Source organism: Dendrobates tinctorius, unplaced genomic scaffold (genome assembly GCF_039654945.1).
Source record: "Dendrobates tinctorius isolate UK_male_01 unplaced genomic scaffold, ASM3965494v1 ptg000246l, whole genome shotgun sequence".
Classification (NCBI taxonomy): domain Eukaryota; kingdom Metazoa; phylum Chordata; class Amphibia; order Anura; family Dendrobatidae; genus Dendrobates; species Dendrobates tinctorius.
The window spans coordinates 3656169-3676956 of record NW_027361913.1 but is presented as its reverse complement, the minus strand read 5'-3'; the positions used below and the strand labels follow the sequence as shown (position 1 = coordinate 3676956).

Genomic DNA, 20788 nt, shown 5'->3' with positions numbered 1-20788 from the left:
ACCTCATCTGGAATATTGTGTCCAGTTTTGGGCACCACATTTTAAAAAAGACATCAGCAAACTGGAGCAAGTTCAGAAAAGAGCGACCAGAATGGTGACCGGTCTGCAAACCCTGTCTTATGAGGAAAGGTTGCAGGATTTGGGAATGTTTAGTTTGCAAAAGAGAAGACTGAGAGGAGACTTAATAGCTGTCTACAAATATCTAAAGGGCTGTCACATTGTAGAAGGATCAACTTTATTCTCATTTGCACAAGGAAAGACTAGAAGCAATGGGATGAAACTGAATGGGAGGAGACACAGATTAGATATTAGAAAAAACTTTTTGAATGTTAGAGTGATCAATGAGTGGAACAGGCTGCCACGAGAGGTGGTGAGTTCTCCTTCAATGGAAGTCTTCAAACAGAGGCTGGACAGACATCTGACTGGGATGATTTAGCGAATCCTGCTTTGAGCAGGGGGTTGGACCAGATGGCCCAGGAGGTCCCTTCCAACTCTATGATTCTATGATTCTAAGAGCCTTGGTGGGAGAGGTAAAGAACCCCAAGATCACTGTGGCTGAGCCTCACAGATGCAGTAGGGAGATGGTAGAAAGTTAGCTATCACTGCAGCCCTCCATATAGTAAAAGTGGCCTGACGTAAGTCTCTCTTCAGTGCCAGACATAAGAAAGTCGCATAGAGTTTTCTAAAAAACACATGAAGGACTCCCAGACTATGAGAAATAAGATTATCTGGTCTGTTGAGACGAAGATAGAACTTTTTGGTGATAATTCTAAGCGGTATGTGTGGAGAAAACCAGGCACTGCTCATCACCTGCCCAATACAATCCCAACAGTGAATCATGGTGGTGGCAGCATAATGCTATGGGGGTGTTTTTCAGTGCAGGGACAGAACAACTGGTTGCAAGTGAAGGAAACATGAATGCGGCCAAGTACAGAGATATCCTGGATGAAAACCTCTTCCAGAGTGCTCTGGACCTGACACTTGGCCAAAGGTTCTCCAATCACCTTCCAACAAGACAATGACCCTAAGCACACAGCTAAAATAACAAAGGAGTGGCTTCAGAACAACTCTTCCCTCATGTAATCTCCGGTTCTCCCAAGACCTCCTTCTCTCCTCCACACTTATTCGCTCCTAACCTAATCACCTCCAAGACTTCTCCCGAATATCCCCCATCCTCTGGAATTCTGTGCCCAAACACGTCCGACTATCAACCGCATTCGGATCCTTCAGACGGAACGTGAAAACCCACCTCTTCAAGAAAGCTTATAGCCTGCAATGACCCCGCTGCCTCCTCACCACTACTGGAGATATCATCTCAACCAACACCGGAACTGCTGCAACCCACCAACCTACTGTCTCCTTCCCCACCATCCTGTAGACTGTAAGCCCGCAAGGACAGGGTCCTCTCCCCTCGCATCAGTCTGTTGTTGGTTTACTCTAAGTGATATCTGTAATTTGTATGTATCGGCCTAACCGACCGCTGCAAACGACTTTCGACTAACCTCTGCACTAATCCGCACCTCTCACTCCCGACTCCTCCTGCACTGCGCCAATCCTCTGGAAAACTCTACCCCAAGAAATTAGGACTAGCCACAATTTGCACAGTTTTAGGCGCTCCCTCAAAACGCATTTGTTCAGAGCGGCCTATCACGTTTACTAATCAAAGTCATTTTATGTGAAAGTGTGCGTGTGTAGCCCATTCACTATCTCCATCCCTCAAGATGGCCGGACCATCATTGTAAATACACACTTGTACTCCCCCACCTCATTGTAGCTTGTAAGCTCTCACGAGCAGGGGCGTCTTATTTTGCTTTAATTATTGTATTGTTAATGTTGTTACTTATGACTTGTGTTTTGAAACTGTAAAACTGTAAAGCGCTGCAGAATATGTTGGCGCTATATAAAGATTAACCCCTTGTCATGTACAGCATCATGGAATCAATGGTGCTATATAAATAAATAATAATAATAACTCTGAGAGCATTCTTCACTGGCCCATCCAGAGCCCTGACTTAAAGCCAATTGAGCATCTCTGGAGAGACCTGAAAATGGCTGTCCACCAACATTCACCATCCAACCTGCCAGAACTGGAGAGGATCTGCAAGGAAGAATGGCAGAGGATCCCCAAATCCAGGTGTGAAAAACTTGTTGCACCATTCCCAAGAAGACTCATGGCTAGTGTTGAGCATTCCGATACCGCAAGTATCGGGTATCGGCCGATACTTGCTGTATCGGAATTCCGATACCGACTTCCGATATTTTTTCAATATCGGAAGTCGGCATCGGAATCGGAAGTTCAAAGTTGATTGACAGCCTGACGTCATCATGATGCGCGGTGTGTGCGCATCATGATGCGCCGTCATTTCGGGCCTTCCGGGGGTCTCTGCCGGCCTGCCGGGGGGCTGTGTGGACTGCCCGGGGTCTGTACCGGCCTGCCGGTGGTCTGTGCACCCTGTGGGGGTCTATACCGGCCTGCCGGGGGGCTGTGCCGGCCTGCCGGTGGTCTGTGCACCCTGTGGGGGTCTGTACCGGCCTGCCGGGGGGCTGTGCCGGCCTGCCGGGGGGCTGTGCTGATGTCCGGGGGTCTGTGCAAGCATCGTCCGATGGGACTACAAGTCCCATCTGGTGATGCCTGCTACCATGACAGTGATTGACACATTAGCCAATGATGGGACAGTAGTAGTCCCATCATCCGGCTAATGTGTTAAATGTTAAAAAAAATAAAAAATAAAAAAAATACTACATACATACTACATGCATGCTACATACATACTGCATGCTACATACATACTACATACATACCACATACATACTACATACATACTACATACATACCACATACATACCACATACATACCACATATATACCACATACATACCACATACATACTACATACATACTACATACATAACACATATATACTACATGCATGCTACATACATACTACATGCTACATATATACTACATACATACATACTACATATATACTACATGCATGCTACATACATACTACATGCTACATACATACTACATATATACTACATACATACTACATACATACTACATGCATGCTACATACATACTACATGCTACATACATACCACATACATACCACATACATACTACATACATACTACATGCATGCTACATACATACTACATGCTACATACATACTACATGCTACATACATACTACATGCTACATACATACTACATATATACTACATGCATGCTACATACATACTACATGCTACATACATACTACATGCATGCTACATACATACTACATGCTACATACATACTACATATATACTACATACATACTACATACATACTACATGCATGCTACATACATACTACATTCTACATACATACCACATACATACTACATACATACTACATATATACTACATATATACTACATGCATGCTACATACATACTGCATGCTACATGCATGCTACATACATACTACATACATACTACATGCTACATACATACCACATATATACTACATACATACTACATACAATACATTCATACAATACATACATAGACATACAGTACATATAACATAGAGTAACATACTTACCAATACTTGTCACATTGTTCCCCGAAGCCATTGTCTTTTACGGAATAAATATTAACATAACAAACCACAAAAATACTCACCCACGATCCGAAGCAGTCCACGAGTGTGTCCCACGACGATCTTGGGTAGAGAACTGCAGCATCAGCTGTTGCTGCCGTTCTCTACAGGCTGCAGGAATCCAATGACGGAAGGTAGGTATCCTTCCGCACTGTATTCCTCCGCCACTTAAAAAAAAAAAGTCCCTAGTCTCACTTTATGCCATTGCTGTGTGGGAAATTCCCACGCAGCAATGGCATAAAGTGATACTAGGGACTTTTTTTTTTTAAAGTGGCGGAGGAATACAGTGCGGAAGGATACCTACCTTCCGTCATTGGATTCCTGCAGCCCGTAGAGAACGGCAGCAACAGCTGATGCTGCAGTTCTCTACCCAAGATCGTCGTGGGACACACTCGTGGACTGCTTCGGATCGTGGGTGAGTATTTTTGTGGTTTGTTATGTTAATATTTATTCCGTAAAAGACAATGGCTTCGGGGAACAATGTGACAAGTATTGGTAAGTATGTTACTCTATGTTATATGTACTGTATGTCTATGTATGTATTGTATGAATGTATTGTATGTAGTATGTATGTAGTATATATGTGGTATGTATGTAGCATGTAGTATGTATGTAGTATGTATGTAGCATGCATGTAGCATGCAGTATGTATGTAGCATGCATGTAGTATATATGTAGTATATATGTAGCATGTAGTATGTATGTAGTATGTATGTGGTATGTATGTAGCATGCATGTAGTATGTATGTAGTATGTATGTAGTATATATGTAGTATGTATGTAGCATGTAGTATGTATGTATTATGTATGTAGCATATATGTAGTATGTATGTAGCATGTAGTATATATGTAGTATATATGTAGCATGTAGTATGTATGTATTATGTATGTGGTATGTATGTAGCATGTAGTATGTATGTAGCATGCAGTATGTATGTAGTATATATGTAGCATGTAGTATATATGTAGTATGCATGTTGCATGCATGTAGTATATATGTAGTATGTATGTTGCATGTAGTATATATGTAGTATGTATGTTGCATGTAGTATATATGTAGTATGCATGTTGCATACATGTAGTATATATGTAGTATGTATGTTGCATGTAGTATATATGTAGTATGAATGTAGCATGTATGTAGTATGTAGTATGAATGTAGCATGTATGTAGTATGCATGTTGTATGTATGTAGCATGTATGTAGCATGTAATTTTTTTTTTTTTACATTCAACACATTAGCCGGATGATGGGACTACTACTGTCCCATCATTGGCTAATGTGTCAATCACTGTCATGGTAGCAGGCATCGCCCGATGGGACTTGTAGTCCCATCGGACGATGCCTGCACAGACCCCCGAAGCCTGCACAGCCCCCCGGCAGGCCGGCACAGCCCCCCGGAGCCTGCACAGCCCCCCGGCAGGCCGGCACAGCCCACCGGAGCCTGCACAGCCCCCCGGCAGGCCGGCACAGCCCACCGGAGCCTGCACAGCCCCCCGGCAGGCCGGCACAGACCACCGGAGCCTGCACAGACCCCCTGGCAGGCCGGCACAGCCCCCCGAAAGGCCCGTACAGACCCCAGAGAGGCTGTACAAGGGAAAAACAGGATTTTTCTTATTCCGATACCGGAAGTCCCATAGACTTGAATGGGACTTCCGGTATCGGAATCGGCGATACCGATACTTTTTTTTTAAGATCGGCCGATCCATTCCGATCCGATACTTTGAAGTATCGGACGGTATCGCTCAACTCTACTCATGGCTGTACTAGCTCAAAAGGGTGCTTCTACTCAATACTGAGCAAAGGGTCTGAATACTTATGACCATGTGATATTTCAGTTTTTCTTTTATAATAAATTTGCAAAAATTTCTACATTTCTGTTTTTTCTCAGTCAAGATGGGGTGCAGAGTGTACATTAATGAGAAAAAAATGAACTTTTTTGAATTTACCAAATGGCTGCAATGAAACAAAGAGTGAAAAATGTAAAGGGGTCTGAATACTTTCCGCCCCCACTGTACTCGCATGACACTCATCCTACTTTTCTGGATCAACATCGGCCCTATTTTATATACGATCATGTGACTCCGGCCTTCATCCCGCTGTATACATGGGAACGGACATAGGACGCCCTATCACACAGGGGTTAAAGGAGCATATCACTTCTGGGAAGCAGATCTGCGCAGAATCCGCCATCAAATCACAAAGCTGCAAAAAACTTTAAATTACAGATCAAAAACTGTTCCAAAACTACGGGAAAAAAAAAAACCTCAGGAATCTCTTCAGGAAAGTAAAAAAAATCCCTACAATTAGGAGCATTTCATGAAGCGATTTCTGCTAAAACTTATCGGCCTCAAAAACCTGAGTGTGACCAGGGCCGTACGCTGAGGTAACGATGTCGTAGTGAGGGCAGCTGGTATAATGGTAGCAGCGGTCACGTTACTGAACTCGCTTCTGGGCCCTCAGGGCTGAACCTCAACCACAGAATGTCGTCTCATTTATCATGTCTGACTCTGTGGAAAATTCCAGGTCCCAACACGAGCGCGGGCCGAGACACAGAGCTGACTGAGGTGCGGCCCTGCCCCCTCCCCCATGGGCGCTGACAGGCCTGTGTGTGGCTGACACTATTTGAATTCTGTACGCTAAGGGGCGTGTCATAACCGGTATTACAGATTTATTGATTGGACGCTGACACATCGGCTTTCAGGTTATGAAGCAGCGGATTGGCTCTGCGCTTCTTAGTCCCGCCCTCGGCATAGGGGACTTCTGCAGTCGGCTGTCCTCCTTCTTTTTGCTTTAGGTCACTGAGCAGCGCGGAGCTCTGCACCTCAGATATAAGGACGTCCTCCTCCTCCCGAGCGCTGCCCCGAGTCTGTCCTCTGTCACCGAACGTCATTGTGGGTGAGTAGTCGGGTCTCGGGATGCCAACTCGTCTATGAGCCCGTCATATTATATTACACGGTGGCTTCTCTCACTGCTGTGTATCCCTGGCACGGCTGGGGTTAATTCTGTCACAGGAACCAGAAGGTTATAATAATAATAATAATAATAATAATAATAAGGTTATGCCTAAAGTCAGACTAGTCTTATGTCTCTCGCGTATCCAGAGACTTATTTATCCAGAAGACATTTTTCTGTAATTTTTAGACTGAATGTTCGTCTTTTGTCATTCATCAGCGTAAAGGGGTTTATCAGTTTTGGAAAACTCCAAGTCCTTCAGCTGCAATATATTGAAACTCTCAACCCCCTCCAAAAAACCCCACAAATATTGTGCTTTACTCTCCCCAGGCCCAACCTTGTGGCTCCTACTGTATGTGATTGTCTCCAGCGCTGCAGCCAATGACTGCCGCGAGCCGCTGAGCTCACTGATTGGCTGCAGCGCTATCGAGGCGTCCTGATTGCTGCAGACCGAGCTGTGACCTGCTGGATGCACCCGTAGGATAAACTATGATGAGACCTTGTACTGTCCTTTAACCCCTTCATGACCCAGCCTATTTTGACCTTAATGACCTGGCCATTTTTTGCAATTCTGACCAGTGTCCCTTTATGAGGTAATAACTCTGGAACGCTTCCACGGATCCTAGCAATTCTGAGATGTTTTTTTCGTGACATATTGGGTTTCATGTGGTAAATTTAGGTCGATAATTTTTGCGTTTATTTGTGACAAAATCGGAAATTTGGCGAAAATTTCTCAATTTTGAATTTTTATTTTGTTAAACCAGAGAGTTATGTGACACAAAATAGTTCAAAGGGCTAAAATGGCGTGACAGATCCCCATCAGCTGCGGCCACCGCCATCAGGGGCTTAGGCCTGCTTCACACTTCAGTTTTTTGACGTCAGTTGAAATCCGCCAAAGATTAAATAAAGGATCCGTTTCCACTTGACAACAAACGGATGCACCGGATCGTTTTTTTTTTTTTTACGGATCCATTTCAGCCATCAATGTCTGAAATTTAAAGCAATAGGACTCTCTCGAGAGAGAGAGAGTATTTTGCTTCCAGAACGGTTTTTGGCAGAGGGGAGAGCAGAGTACTGCAGTGCGCAGGCGCCGCACCTCTCTGACCTTTCCCGGCGCACTGCAGTACTTCACTCTGCCCTCAACAGGCCAGATAAAGTACGCGTGTGCAGGAGCTGAGGGTGTTTCAAGGAGGATGATGGCATCGTATGAAGATGGGAGGCGCCGGACCGGACCGCGACTCCCACCTCACCCGACTGCCCCCCGGTGAGTATAATCTAACGTGTTTTTCTTATCTTTCAGGTTTCATCGGGGGCTTATCTACAGCATTACAGGATGCTATAGATAAGCCCCTGATGGCTGTGGCCCCAGCTTATGGGGTGAAAATGGGGTGACAGATTCCCTTTAACAAATAACATTTCCCACATGTTTACTTAAAGGGAACCTGTCACCGCCCCCTGGGTGTTTTTAACTGAAAGAGCCACCTTCAGCAGCACTAAGGCTGCATTCTGTGAAGGTGGCTCTTCCGTTTCTGACCCCTAGTAACGCCGAAATATTAACTTTTAGAAATAGATCCTCATACCTGTAATGCGTCCCATAGGTATGGTGTGTCCCCCTGAAGCAGCCTCCTCCCCGCCATCAATCAAGTCTCTGTGGTGTCTGGGCCCCACCTCCCACAGACATCCATCATGCCCCTGCTCTGCCATCTGTGCCCCGCCTCCCATAGCCATCCATCATGCCCCTGCTCTGCCGTCTGGGCCCTGCCTCCTTCTGTCTCCTATGCCAGCGTCTGCTCTGTGAAAACAGTTCTCGGGCATGCGCAGTACGCGCTGCCCCTGAACTGACAGGCGATCACGCCTGCGTGTTTTGGAGGCCCCAGATCCTGCCCCGCAGTGTGAATACATCATAATGCACACACTGCATTAAAGCAACATGGAAGGAAAGAAATTGGACATTTTAATTTTTCCAACAAAAACAATCTTTTAGCATCAATTTTTTCATTTTCCCATGGGCAACAGGATAAAATGGATCCTAAAATTTGTTGGGCAATTTGTCCTGAGTACAGCGATACCTCATATGTGGTCATAAACCACTGTTTGGGTGCATGGCAGGGCTCGGAATTGAAGGAGCGCCATTTGACTTTTTGAATGGAAAATTAGCTCCAATCGTTAGCGGACACCATATCTTGTATGGAGCTCCCCCACAAGTGACCCCATTTTGGAAACATGACCCCACAAAGAACATAACTAGATGTGTGGTGAGCACTCTGAACCCCCCAGTGCTTCACAGAAGTTTATAACACAGAACCGTGAAAATATTTCAGCATCGGCCATGGCTGCATTGTAATATTTCATTGGTGAGATATTACAATTGGTCTGATTGGCTGTTTCACTTTCAACAGCCAATCAGAGCTATCGTAGCCACAGGGGGCTAAAACACCCCCCCCCCCCGGGTTGAAGTACAAAGCCCCCTGTACTTGTGGATCGGGTGACCTTTCAGTGACCCCGGTCACCCGACCCGCAGGAGGGCAATCAATTCATGACGCCACATACAGTACAGACCAAAAGTTTGGACACACCTTCTCATTCAAAGAGTTTTCTTTATTTTCATGACTATGAAAATTATAGATTCACTCTGAAGGCATCAAAACTATGAATTAACACATTTATATAATTCAAAAAAAAGTGTGAAAACTGAAAATACTGTAGATCTTATATTCTAGGTTCTTCAAAGTAGCCACCTTTTGCTTTGATTACGGCTTTGCACACTATTGGCATTCAATGATGAGCTTTGAGAGGTAGTCACCGGAAATGGTTTTCACTTCACAGTTGTGCCCTGTCAGGTTTAATAAGTGGGATTTCTAGCCTTATAAATGGGGTTGAGACCATCAGTTGTGTTGTGCAGAAGTCTGGTGGATACACAGCTGATAGTCCTACTGAATAGACTGTTAGAATTTGTATTATGGCAAGAAAAAAGCAGCTAAGTAAAGAAAAATGAGTGGCCGTCATTACTTTAAGAAATGAAGGTCAGTCAGTCTGAAAAATTGGGAAAACTTTGAAAGAGTCCCCAAGTGCAGTGGCAAAAACCATCAAGCGCTACAAAGAAACTGGCTCGCATGAGGACCGCCCCAGGAAAGGAAGACCGAGTCACCTCTGCTGCGGAGGATAAGTTCATCCGAGTTACCAGCCTCAGAAATTGCAGGTTAACAGCAGATCAGATTAGGCCTGTTTCACACTTCAGTTTTTTCTGTCAGTTAAAATCTGCCAAAATGGTGGAAAACGGATCCGCAGGCGGACTGACAGAAACGGGGGTCAGTGGATCGGCGGCTGTATGGATCCGCCGAAGGTAAAAATTTAAAGGAACCGTGCCTGGGGAAAAGGGGGGGGGGGGGGGGGGGGAGAGAGAGAGAGAGAGTTTTGTCAATTTTGTTCAGCAGCCAGACAAACGCGGGTTAAATCGGCAAATAGCGGATCCGGACACGAAAAAAAACGTTATATGCTCCTTCCAGGCTGCTGAGCGGACGTACAAAAACGGATCAAACGGACGACCATCTGTCAAGATAGGCCGATAATGCACGTCTATGAGGAAAAAAACGGTCCGCCAAGAAAAATTGCGGATCCGTTTTTTTTTCCAAATCGGCGGATCTTGACTGATGGTAACAAACGGAAGTGTGAAACAGACCTTAGAGACCAGGTCAATGCCACACAGTTCTAGCCGCAGACATCTCTACAACAGCTGTTAAGAGGAGACTTTGTGCAGCAGGCCTTCATGGTAAAATAGCTGCTAGGAAATCACTGCTAAGGACAGGCAACAAGCAGAAGAGACTTATTTGGGCTAAAGAACAGAAGGAATGGACATTAGACCAGTGGAAATCTGTGCTTTGGTCTGAGTCCAAATTTGAGATCTTTGGTTCTAACCACTGTGACTTTGTGATGCAGAAAAGGTGAACTGATGGACTCTACATGCCTAGTTCCCACCGTGAAGCATGGAGGAGATGGTGTGGGGGTGCTTTGCTGGTGACACTGTTGGGGATTTATTCAAAATTGAAGGCATAATGAACCAGCATGGCTACCACAGCATCTTGCAGCGGCATGCTATTCCATCCGGTTTGCGTCTAGTTGGACCATTTATTTTTCAACAGGACAATGACCCCAAACACACCTCCAGGCTGTGTAAAGGCTATTTGACCAAGAAGGAGAGTGATGGGGTGCTACGCCAGGAAGGAACTTTTAAAACTTTATTAAATGCAAAATGTAAAAAAAGACATACAAAAAAAATTAATCCAGTGTACAGACAAAAAGACAAGTTGGTGATCAGATTTTAGATCACAAATATATCACTGGCTAAGATGTGATCACAGGTTAGGTATGACCATATCATAATGGAGATTGGGAACACAATTGTCATCAGGGAAGGTGTAATTGATATTCACCCTCCACACACCCAGGTTCTTTTAAGTAAAGGAAAACTCCATGAAGATCTTCATATCCTGTAGGAGTAAATAAAAATATTTATTGGAGAATCCTAGTGTAAGCTAAGGCTCAGCTGGCGATGAGAGATGGGGGGGGGGGGGGGGGGGGGGGGAATGAAATACCTAAAAGGCTGGAAAACTGACTTGGAATTGTGGAATCATGTTAGTCCACAACATATATAAGGCGCTATTTGTGGATTTTTATGGTCTACCTTAAGTTCTGTATGATGCAAGTGGCAGATTTTTATTTTTCTTTTGTGAAATTTAATGCTTTAGGCCGGCGTCACACTAGAGGGAAATACGGACGAGTGAGAGGCATATTTTTCTTGCGTATTTTTTACGGGCCGAGCCAATCGCAGCATGCTGAGATTGTCAGCGTACTACGATCGTAGTACGCCAATGCAAGTCTGTGGGTGCGCCAAAAAAAAAACGCATTACCCACGGACCAGATGTGTGACTTGCGAGAAATACGCACCCGGCAAAGCCGGCAATTCAGTGCGAGATACAGTAAATGACAGGTTTAATAAAGAAATGAAAGAATAGATATATACAGTGTGTGTGTGTGTGTGTGTGTATATGTTTATATACAACGACAAAGCAAAGTCCAGCAATAACGTGAGCAATCCAGGATGCTGTTAAAAATTTTTTTCTTCTTATTCATAAATCCATTAAAATGCAATGGTCCAAGCAGTTCAAAACAGCAATAACGCAGGAAAGTCGTGCAGATAGGACTACGTGTTTCAGCGGTAGAACCCGCCTTCTTCACGGTCCAGAATCTGTTTTGAACTGCTTGGACCATTGCATTTTAATGGATTTATGAATAAAAAGAAAAAATTTTTAACAGCATCCTGGATTGCTCACGTTATTGCTAGACTTTGCTTTGTCGTTGTTCACATTTGTATGGATGGACTCCTACATCCAGATCCGGGCACAACGGAGTTAACCAGGTCAGCTGAGGTTCCAGGTGGTTCACAGGAGTGAGCTGGTCTACATTGTTGGATATATATATCCTTTCGTTTGTGTTTGAAAACCTGTCATTGGGCTCCATTATATATCCATTTTGCAAGCCTGCGAGAAATTCTCGGCATACGGATGCCATAGGGATTACATACTGATGCTTACATGGGGAAAAATACGCGGCCACACCCTGATAACGGATGACATACGGATCACTATTTAGGGACCATTTATGCGTATTACTGGCGTACAATACGGTCCGTATTTTTCTACATTGTGTGTGACGCCGGCCTTACGTCAGAAAACTGACATAAGCTGCTTGATGAATCGGGCCCTCAGGGTTTCTGCTACGTGGGAACATGACCTAAAAAATAATTATTTCTGTTTTTCTCCTGTTCTCTACCTCAAGGGTTGGAGAGCCTCCAATACCCAGATATCGGCTTCTTTTTATCTAGCTTTATGCTTTGGGGCTCGATCACACTCTCTGTACCTGTTGTATTTTTAGCTGTCATTTGATGGAATTTACCAATTCCATTGACGTATATGAAACTGACGTTAACGTTTTCCCACAGAAGATTGCTCATGATGTCCCAAGGCCAGCTTATCCTCCAGGCACCATTACTAGACACTACAGGCAGAGTAGTCTCCATGTGCCTGTCACATTGCTGCTGATAAGCTCTGCAAATATTGCACGTGGTAATGTCTATATACATACATGTGACCAGTGACCCGATGTTTACGCTCTTGACAATGTGCCATGTAACTTCCCAAGGAGTATATATAGCTGGTAAGCAGTTTGGGATACAGTAACCAGACAACCATAATAAAGCAGGGTTAGATTACAGTGGAGGCTCTGGAAGAATCGGGAAATCCCACTAACATTCTCATTGTCAAGATGTAAATAGTAATGATGAATGACGCCATTCAAATTTACTGCAGCCTGTAACATGTGATGGATATCGACCGTGGCATTTAGGAGGCTTGATGAGGTAGGGGCTCCTTCTCCCATCAGATTGGCGCCCCCACGACAAATCGAGAGGGTCTGATCGTTGCAGTGGTGATCTGAGGTCGTCTTGACTATATCTGGGTCACCAGGCTACGGAAAGCCTGTTAGACCAGGTTCACAGCATGGTCTAGGAGTCTTCTGTTAGTGTAAAGCTGGGATCACACATGCGAGGAATACGACTGAGTCTTGCATGATAATACCGGCACTCGGATCGGAGCATGGAGCCGCACGCTCCGCTCCTGAATGACGGGTATTAACATGCAAGACTCTCGCTGTATTCCTCGCATGTGTGATCCCGGCCTAACACTGACAGATGTATAGCATTATACCAGAAATCAGACTAAAAAGTTAAAGTCCCATAGTGGAACTAAGTTAGAAAGTAAAAAGTAAATAAAAGTAAAATAAAAATAATATATATATTAAATTATAATACCCATAAATACGTATTTTTGTGTTTAAACCCCCCCCCTCCCTCAAAGTACACATTTGATATCACCATGTCCTTAGTTACCAGACCTATAAAACTGTCACTAGATGACCCCTTTTTCACCACCGAACAAAAAGTGGAATAAAACGCAATCAAAAAGACAAATGTAAATAAAAATGGTATCTCTGAAAACATCATCTTGTCCTGCAAAAAAGCAAGCTGCCATACTGCTCCATCAGCGGGAAAATAAAGTTATAGCTCTCAGAATAAAGAGATGCAAAAATAATTTTTGTTTCTATAAAAGTTTTTATTGTGTAAAAGCGCCAAAACACAGAAAAAGATATAAGTCTGGTATCACTGTAATTGTACTGACCTGAAAAATAAAGGCGCCTTATGAATTTTTACCACACGTGGAACAGCATAAAATGCCCCAAAAAGGCAATTACTGAATTGCTGTTTTTTGTTCATTCTGCCTCCCAAATATCGGAATAGAAAGCAATCAAAAAAAAAGTTCTGTGACCGAAAATAGTGCCAATAAAACCGTCAACTCGTCCCGCAAAAATGTCATTTATGGGGATTTTCTGTTTTTCTGGCACCTCAGGGTGTCTCTCAATGTGACATGGCACCCTCAAACCACTCCAGCAAATTCTGAACTCCAATATGGCGCCTCTTCCCTTCTTGAGCTTTGCACTGTGCCTCAAAAGTTGTTTTTGACCACGTATGGGTGTCCTCAGGAAAAATTGCGCAATACATTGTATGGTCCATTTTACATCTCCCTTGTGAAATGAAAAAATTGGGGCAAAAACAACATGAGATATATATATATATATATATATATATATATATATATATATATATATATATATATATATATATATATAATTTTTTTTTTTTTTTTTTTTTTTGTTCATTTTCACAGGTCAATATTATAAAATTCTGAGAAGCACCTATGGGTTCAAGATGCTCACCACACTTTTTTTCATTCCTCATTGCTTTAATTCCTGTGAAGAACCTAAACTGTTAACTACATTCAAAAAGTTTTTTTTTTTTTTTTGTGTGCACTTTGAGGGGTGTGGTTTTTTTGAAATGGTGTCACTTTTAGATATTTTCTGTCATGTAGACCCCTCAAAGTCACTTCAAACGTGATGTGGTCCTAAAAAAAAAAACAACCCAACAACCTGTTTTGTACATTTTGTTGGAAAAATTAGAAATTGCTGATCAAGTTTTAACACTTTTAACTTCTTAACAAAAAGAAAATGTTTAAAAAAATTGTGCTGTAGAGTAGACGTGGGAAATGTTATTGTGTGACCTAACTGTGGTTTAAGGGCATAAAAATTAAAAGTTTGAACATTTTCAGAGATAAGCACAAGTCATATCAAACAAATTTAGCCACTGTCATAAAGTACAATATGTCTCAAAAAATCTCCGGATCAGTGGGATACGTTGAAGCGTTCCAGATTTTTTGCCTCATAAAGTGAAACTGGTCAGAATTTAAAAAATTTGCCTGGTCATGAAGGTGAAAACAGAGTTGGGGGTGAAGCGTTTGAGTAGTCAAATGCATTTAACAACAATTGAGACTAAAGGGCCTGTCACACTAAGCGATATCGCTATAACTGGTTTTTGTGATGTTATAGCGATATCGCTAGCGATATTGCTATGTCTGATACTTGCCTCCGACCGCTCCCCCGCTGGTTATCGCTGATCGCGCGAGAATGTCCTGGACCGTTTCTCGTCGTCAGCTTCCTGCTGTGACGAGCGACGCGGGCGGGAGGGCGTCAGGATCGCCTCGTCTGACAGGTAAGTAGTGACCCCCGACCCCTGCGATGTCGCTGGTGAGATCCAGCTCACTAGCGACCACTTAGCGATGTACCAGCGATCCTGTACCTTATCTCCTATCACTTTAGACTCCTTGGCATTGACCTATTGTAATGGCTCATGGTGTGACAGATCAGGCCTCGTGCCATGATTTCCGTTTTGTAATAGAGACAATAGCATAAATGTGAACAGAGCCTGACATTGTTTCTTTACTTATCAAGTACATCCAAAATATTAATCATTGTCTGTTTCTATTAGGTCTGTGTGGAAGACTAACTGACATCTAAACAACCACTGGTAAGAAATAATACAGTAACTAGAATGTGGTCACCGTTTTCTGTTAGAAGTGTCTGTTCTACAGTCGTGTGTGTTTTTTTTTTTTTTTTTTTTTTTTTTGTTTTCTTTTGCATGTTTCCATAAAGGTAGGAGTCACACACAGTTCTGTGGTACAGTGCATCTCCTGCATCCTCTTCACCTATTGCCTTGTATGCCAATACATATGAAAGGTAGAAACTGCCATGATTAACCAGATCCACAAACCATCAAGTGTATGTAGGAGCATCCCAACTCTCCTTTGACTGGCGCTCTTAAATTTAGACTTTCTGATCTTTTCGTGCTTAAGAAGATGGCGCTACGGCTAGGAGTCCACCAGTAGCTTATTCTACTCTTCTGCAAACACGTGCTTCTCTGAGCCAAACGTTCTTGTCTATGGAGACGTGAGGAGAGACGTTGACTGTCCGTCAGTTACCTAATGTGTTACATTACATCGTTTGCTACAATACCTGCTTATTTGATGGAAACGCTGCCTATCAAAACTATCAGAAAAATTAACGTAACATGTATTTTATCCCATAAAGAAGTGGACACTATTATAGTTGAGCAAATTTGTTTGGATTCGGTTCCAAATGCGATCAGCAGCGAATATTGGTTTTGCAATATTTGTCTAACAGCCGAACGACATTAGAGTCAATAGGAGTAGAAATTACCGGATATGTTCGGAACTAATCGGCAAACATACATTCAGCACGAATAGGCTACCCATATGGCACGAGTGTGGCAAATTCAGCAACCGAATCTGAACAAATTTGCTCAACTCTAGACAACATGACATAAATCTGATAAACTCCCTAACATCCTGTGAATGAAATGGGCAATTCATGCTATGCAGAATGCACAACTTGCATTAATATATTGGAATACCAGTTGAGAAAACTATGGGACTGATTGATTATTGCATGTGCACTTATCTAGCTTTTAGGCTATGTGCCCACGTAGCGTTTAAATCCGGACACTGAAAACCGGACTCCTTCCCAGAAATCGCGCGTTTTTTTCGCGCGATTATGTTCGATTTTGCCGCGTTTTTCGCGTGCGATATTCAAGCACTTTCCAAGCGATTTGAAGCATCGCTTGGAAAGTGTTTGACAGGTTGGTCACACTCGTCAAACATAGTGTTTGACAAGTGTGACCAGGTTTTTACTATTGAGGCCGCCTATGCGGCCTCAATAGTAAAAGAAAGAATGTAAAAAATAATTACAAAATAAAAAATCGGGGTATATTTACCTTCCAACGTCCCGCGCTGCCATCCCGGGCCTCAGCGTTCCCAGTAATGCCTTGCAAGACCTGTGATGACGTTGGTCTTGCGTTGCTATAGCGATCTCACGAGACCGCATCATTACAGGACCTTGCCGCAAGGCATTACTGGGAACGCTGAGGCCCGGGATGGCAGCGCGGGGCGTCGGAAGGTAAATGTACCCCGATTTTTTTTAATTTTTTTTTTTTTTTAATTTATTTATTTATTTTTTTTTCAGGGGTATGGTACCCAGGGCCTGGAGGGGACAGTCTCCTCTCCTCCACACCGTGGGTACCAACCGCACATGAGACGCTTAACTTCCCGCATGGTGGGCATAGCCGCATGCGGGAAGTAAGTGATTCTCATGCATTCCTATGGGTGCGGAATCGCGGCAATCCTTTGCGATTCCGCACAAAAGAATGAGCATGCTGCGATTTTTTTTTCCGCGATGCGATTCCGCCACAGAAAAAAGCGCAGCATTAGCACAGCATGTGCAGGATGCCATTGGAATGCATGGGCTGCGTTCTGTACAAGATTTTAAACGGTTTCGCGCCGAAAAACGCTTAAAAATCGCATCGTGGGCACACAGCCTCAGTGTATTTTCATTTGCATCTTATTTTAATTTGCACCTTTTTAAAACCCTGCTTCATCGCTTTGTTTATTTTTGTGTCTTTGTGACCGGGGTTTGGGATTTTCACCTGATTCATCAATTGCAACTTTTTAACCCCTTCCCAACCTGTGACTCCACGTAGGTGTCAGGAGTCTGTGCCAATCCGACCTGTGACGCCTATGTGGCATCATGGCGAGATCGTGTTCCTGCGGGTCGGGTGATCGGGGTCATTGAAATGTCACCAGACCCGCAGATACAGGAGTTCCTGTACTTGACCCGGGGGGGATAATTCCCCCCCCCCCCCCCCCCCCCGTGGCCACAATCGCTCTGATTGGCTGCTTCAATTTCAACAATAAGGGCAATTGTAATATTTCACCAATGAAAGTTGGTGAAATATTACAATCCAGCCATGGCTGGAGACCACGATCTGTTGCCCCCACAGACTGATGGCGATGATCTGCTGCCGATGTCAGTATTGCCCCCCTCTCTTTCCTGTCCTACGCTACACTCTTCTGCCCTCCTCTCCCCCGCCGTCTGATTCCACCCCCTCTCCCCCTTCCCTGTAACTCCCGGTGATCCTCCATCTCCAGGCATTCCCCCATGGGCGCTGCCATCTTCTATCACAGTGATCAAAATAAAAAAAATAGTAAAACTTCCCCCTTTATCACCCCCTTAGATGGGGGAAAAATAATAAAATAAAAAAAGTGTTTTCATTTTTCCATTAGGATTGGGGTTGGAATTATGGTTGGGGTTGGAATTAAGTTTAGGGTTGGGATTAGGGTTAGGATTGGTATTAGAGTTATACTTATGGTTAGGGTTAGGGGTGTGTTGGGGTTAGGGTTAAGGGTGTGTTGGGGTTGGTATTAGGGTTAGGGGTGTGTTGGAGTTAGGGTTGAAGTTAGAATTGAGGGGTTTCTACTATTTGGGCACATCAGGGGATCTGCAAATGCAACATGAAGCCTGCAGACCATTCCATCAAAGTCTGCATTCCAAACCGGCACTACTTCCCTTTCGAGCCCTGACGTGTGCCCAAACAGTGGTTTCCCCCCCCACATTTGGGGTACTAGGGTACTCAGGACAAATTGGACAACAACTTTTGAGGTCCAATTTATCCTGTTGCCCTTGTGAAAATAAAGCATTGCGAGCTAAAAGTCATTTTTGTGGGAAAAAATGATTTTTTTTTTTTTATTTTCACGGCTCTGCGCTATAAACTTTAGTGAAACACTTGGGGGTTCAAAGTTCTCACAACACATCTAGATAAGTTCCTTGGAGGGTCTAGTTTCCAAAATGGGGTCACTTGTGGGGGAGCTCCAATGTTTAGGCACACAGGGGCTTTCCATTCGCTACATGGTGTACGGCTAACAAGTGGAGCTAATTTTCCATTCAAAAAGTCAAATGGCGCTCCTTCCCTTCCGAGCCCTGCCATGCGCCCAAACAGTGGTTTATGACCAAATATGAGGTATTGGTGTACTCAGAAGAAATTGCCCAGCAAATTTTAGGATCCATTTTATCCTGTTGCCCATGTGAAAATGAAAAAATTGATGCTAAAAGTACATTTGTGTTGGAAAAATTAATGTCCATTTTTTTCCTTCCACGTAGCATTAGTTCCTGTGAAGCACCTGAAGGGTTAATAATTTTCTTGAATGTAGCTTGAGGGGTGCAGTTTTTAGAATGGTGTCACTTTTGGGTATTTTCTGCTCTATAGACCCCTTCAAAGTGACTTGGTCACTAAAAAAAAAAAAAATTAAATTTGTTAAAATTAGAAATCACTTGTCAACTTTTAACCATTATAACTTCTAACACAAAAAAATTTGTTTCCAAAATTGTGCTGATGTAAAGTAGATGTGGGAAAGGTTATTTATTAACTATTTTGTGTCATATAACTCTGGTTTAACAGACTAAAAATGCAAAATTTGAAAATTGCGAATTTTTCAAAAAATTTTTTTTTTTCACAAACGCAAAAACTAGACCAAAATTTGCCACTAACATGAAGCCCAATATGTCATGAAAAAACAATCTCAGAATCGTTAGGATCTGTTGATGCGTTCCTGAGTTATTACCTCATAAAGGGACACTGGTCAGAATTGCAAACAATGGCCTGATCATTAAGGTCAAAATAGGCTGGGTCGTGAAGGGGTTAAAAAGTCTCAAAGGGTATGTTCCCACGGTCAGTAACCGGCAGCGCTTTTGAACGCGGGTGATTCTGCATGTGTTCACTGAACCATGGGAACATACCCTAAAGTTTTCTGCAAATGTGCTTCACTCACCACCTCAGATCGAATTTATGTACACCAGTAATTTTTGTGCAAATTGTGCGACAATTTAGCAGAACACTCAACGTTTTGCACTAAGTTTAAAGACAGAAATAAAGAGCATTTTTTTTTTTTTTTTTGGAGAATTTTTTGATACATTTGTGGCATTTTGAATACTTTGGTGTAAAAAAACAAGACAAAAAAGATGAAGATGAAAATGATGAATTAGGCCCTGTGTTCCCTAAGGTGTCTTCCTCAGATCTATATTCTGTATTTTCTACAACGTCTGATGACTTGGCAGATGCGGAGTCACGGTTAGGATGTATGCAGTCACATGGTTCCTTCACAAAATGATGTAAGTGTTCCAAGAACTTCAGCTGTGAATGAATAGATTACTTTCTGAAGATTGCGTGCACACAACTTAACTGACATGGCAAAATCTGCCTGCGTTCTTCTAGTGTACAGATATGTATGGAAGCTAAGTAATCGAATGTGAAGAAATTGTTTGTTGCTATAAAATGTACTTTTGGTTAATTAGTATTTCTCACTTTTAGTTATTTTGAGGCCCCAACAATGCATAATGTGAGACTAAGGGCAGCACTGAAGTCAGAGCTCTGTTTGCAATAGCCAAGGTGCACGGACATATTTGACAACTGTACCATTGCAACAGCGGTTGGTTCTTCCATTGCAGCGGTGGTTTTGTACCTAAGGAATTTGAGGAAAAAGACGATCCGCCATGCATCTCAGACATGTAGATTCTAGTGTAGTCTGGCTCCTGTGTTGAGACCAGGGGTTTGCTCATATGCGTGTCCGCCTCTATAATTACTCCCTGCTACCTCATAAGGCAGAACAAGAATAGGTAGGCTGCATTGTCAACACTAGCTTATGCTACTAGCCCAAACAAGAAGTTTACTAGAAAAGCCTATGTATAAGGGCTCTGTCACACTAGCATAGAACATGGCTGAGTGCTATCCAATGTTTTATCGGGTAGCACTGAGCCCAATGTTATACTATGGGAGAGAATCAGATCACAGTAAGGTAAGGTGCGCAAAGTCTGACAGCATTTGAGCTGATGTCATT

At 43.2% G+C, this 20788-nt stretch overlaps 1 protein-coding gene across 1 annotated transcript in view; it reads left to right on the top strand.

Annotated features, from left to right (window-relative positions):
* Positions 1-6407: 6407 nt before the first annotated feature.
* LOC141063211 (mitochondrial glutamate carrier 1-like) overlaps positions 6408-20788 on the top strand; it is a 43374-nt gene continuing 28993 nt past the window's right edge. The window contains exons 1-2 of the mRNA XM_073557271.1: positions 6408-6545; positions 15535-15573. The gene's annotated coding sequence lies outside the window, so the exon portion shown is untranslated. The remainder of the gene's footprint in view (positions 6546-15534; positions 15574-20788) is intronic.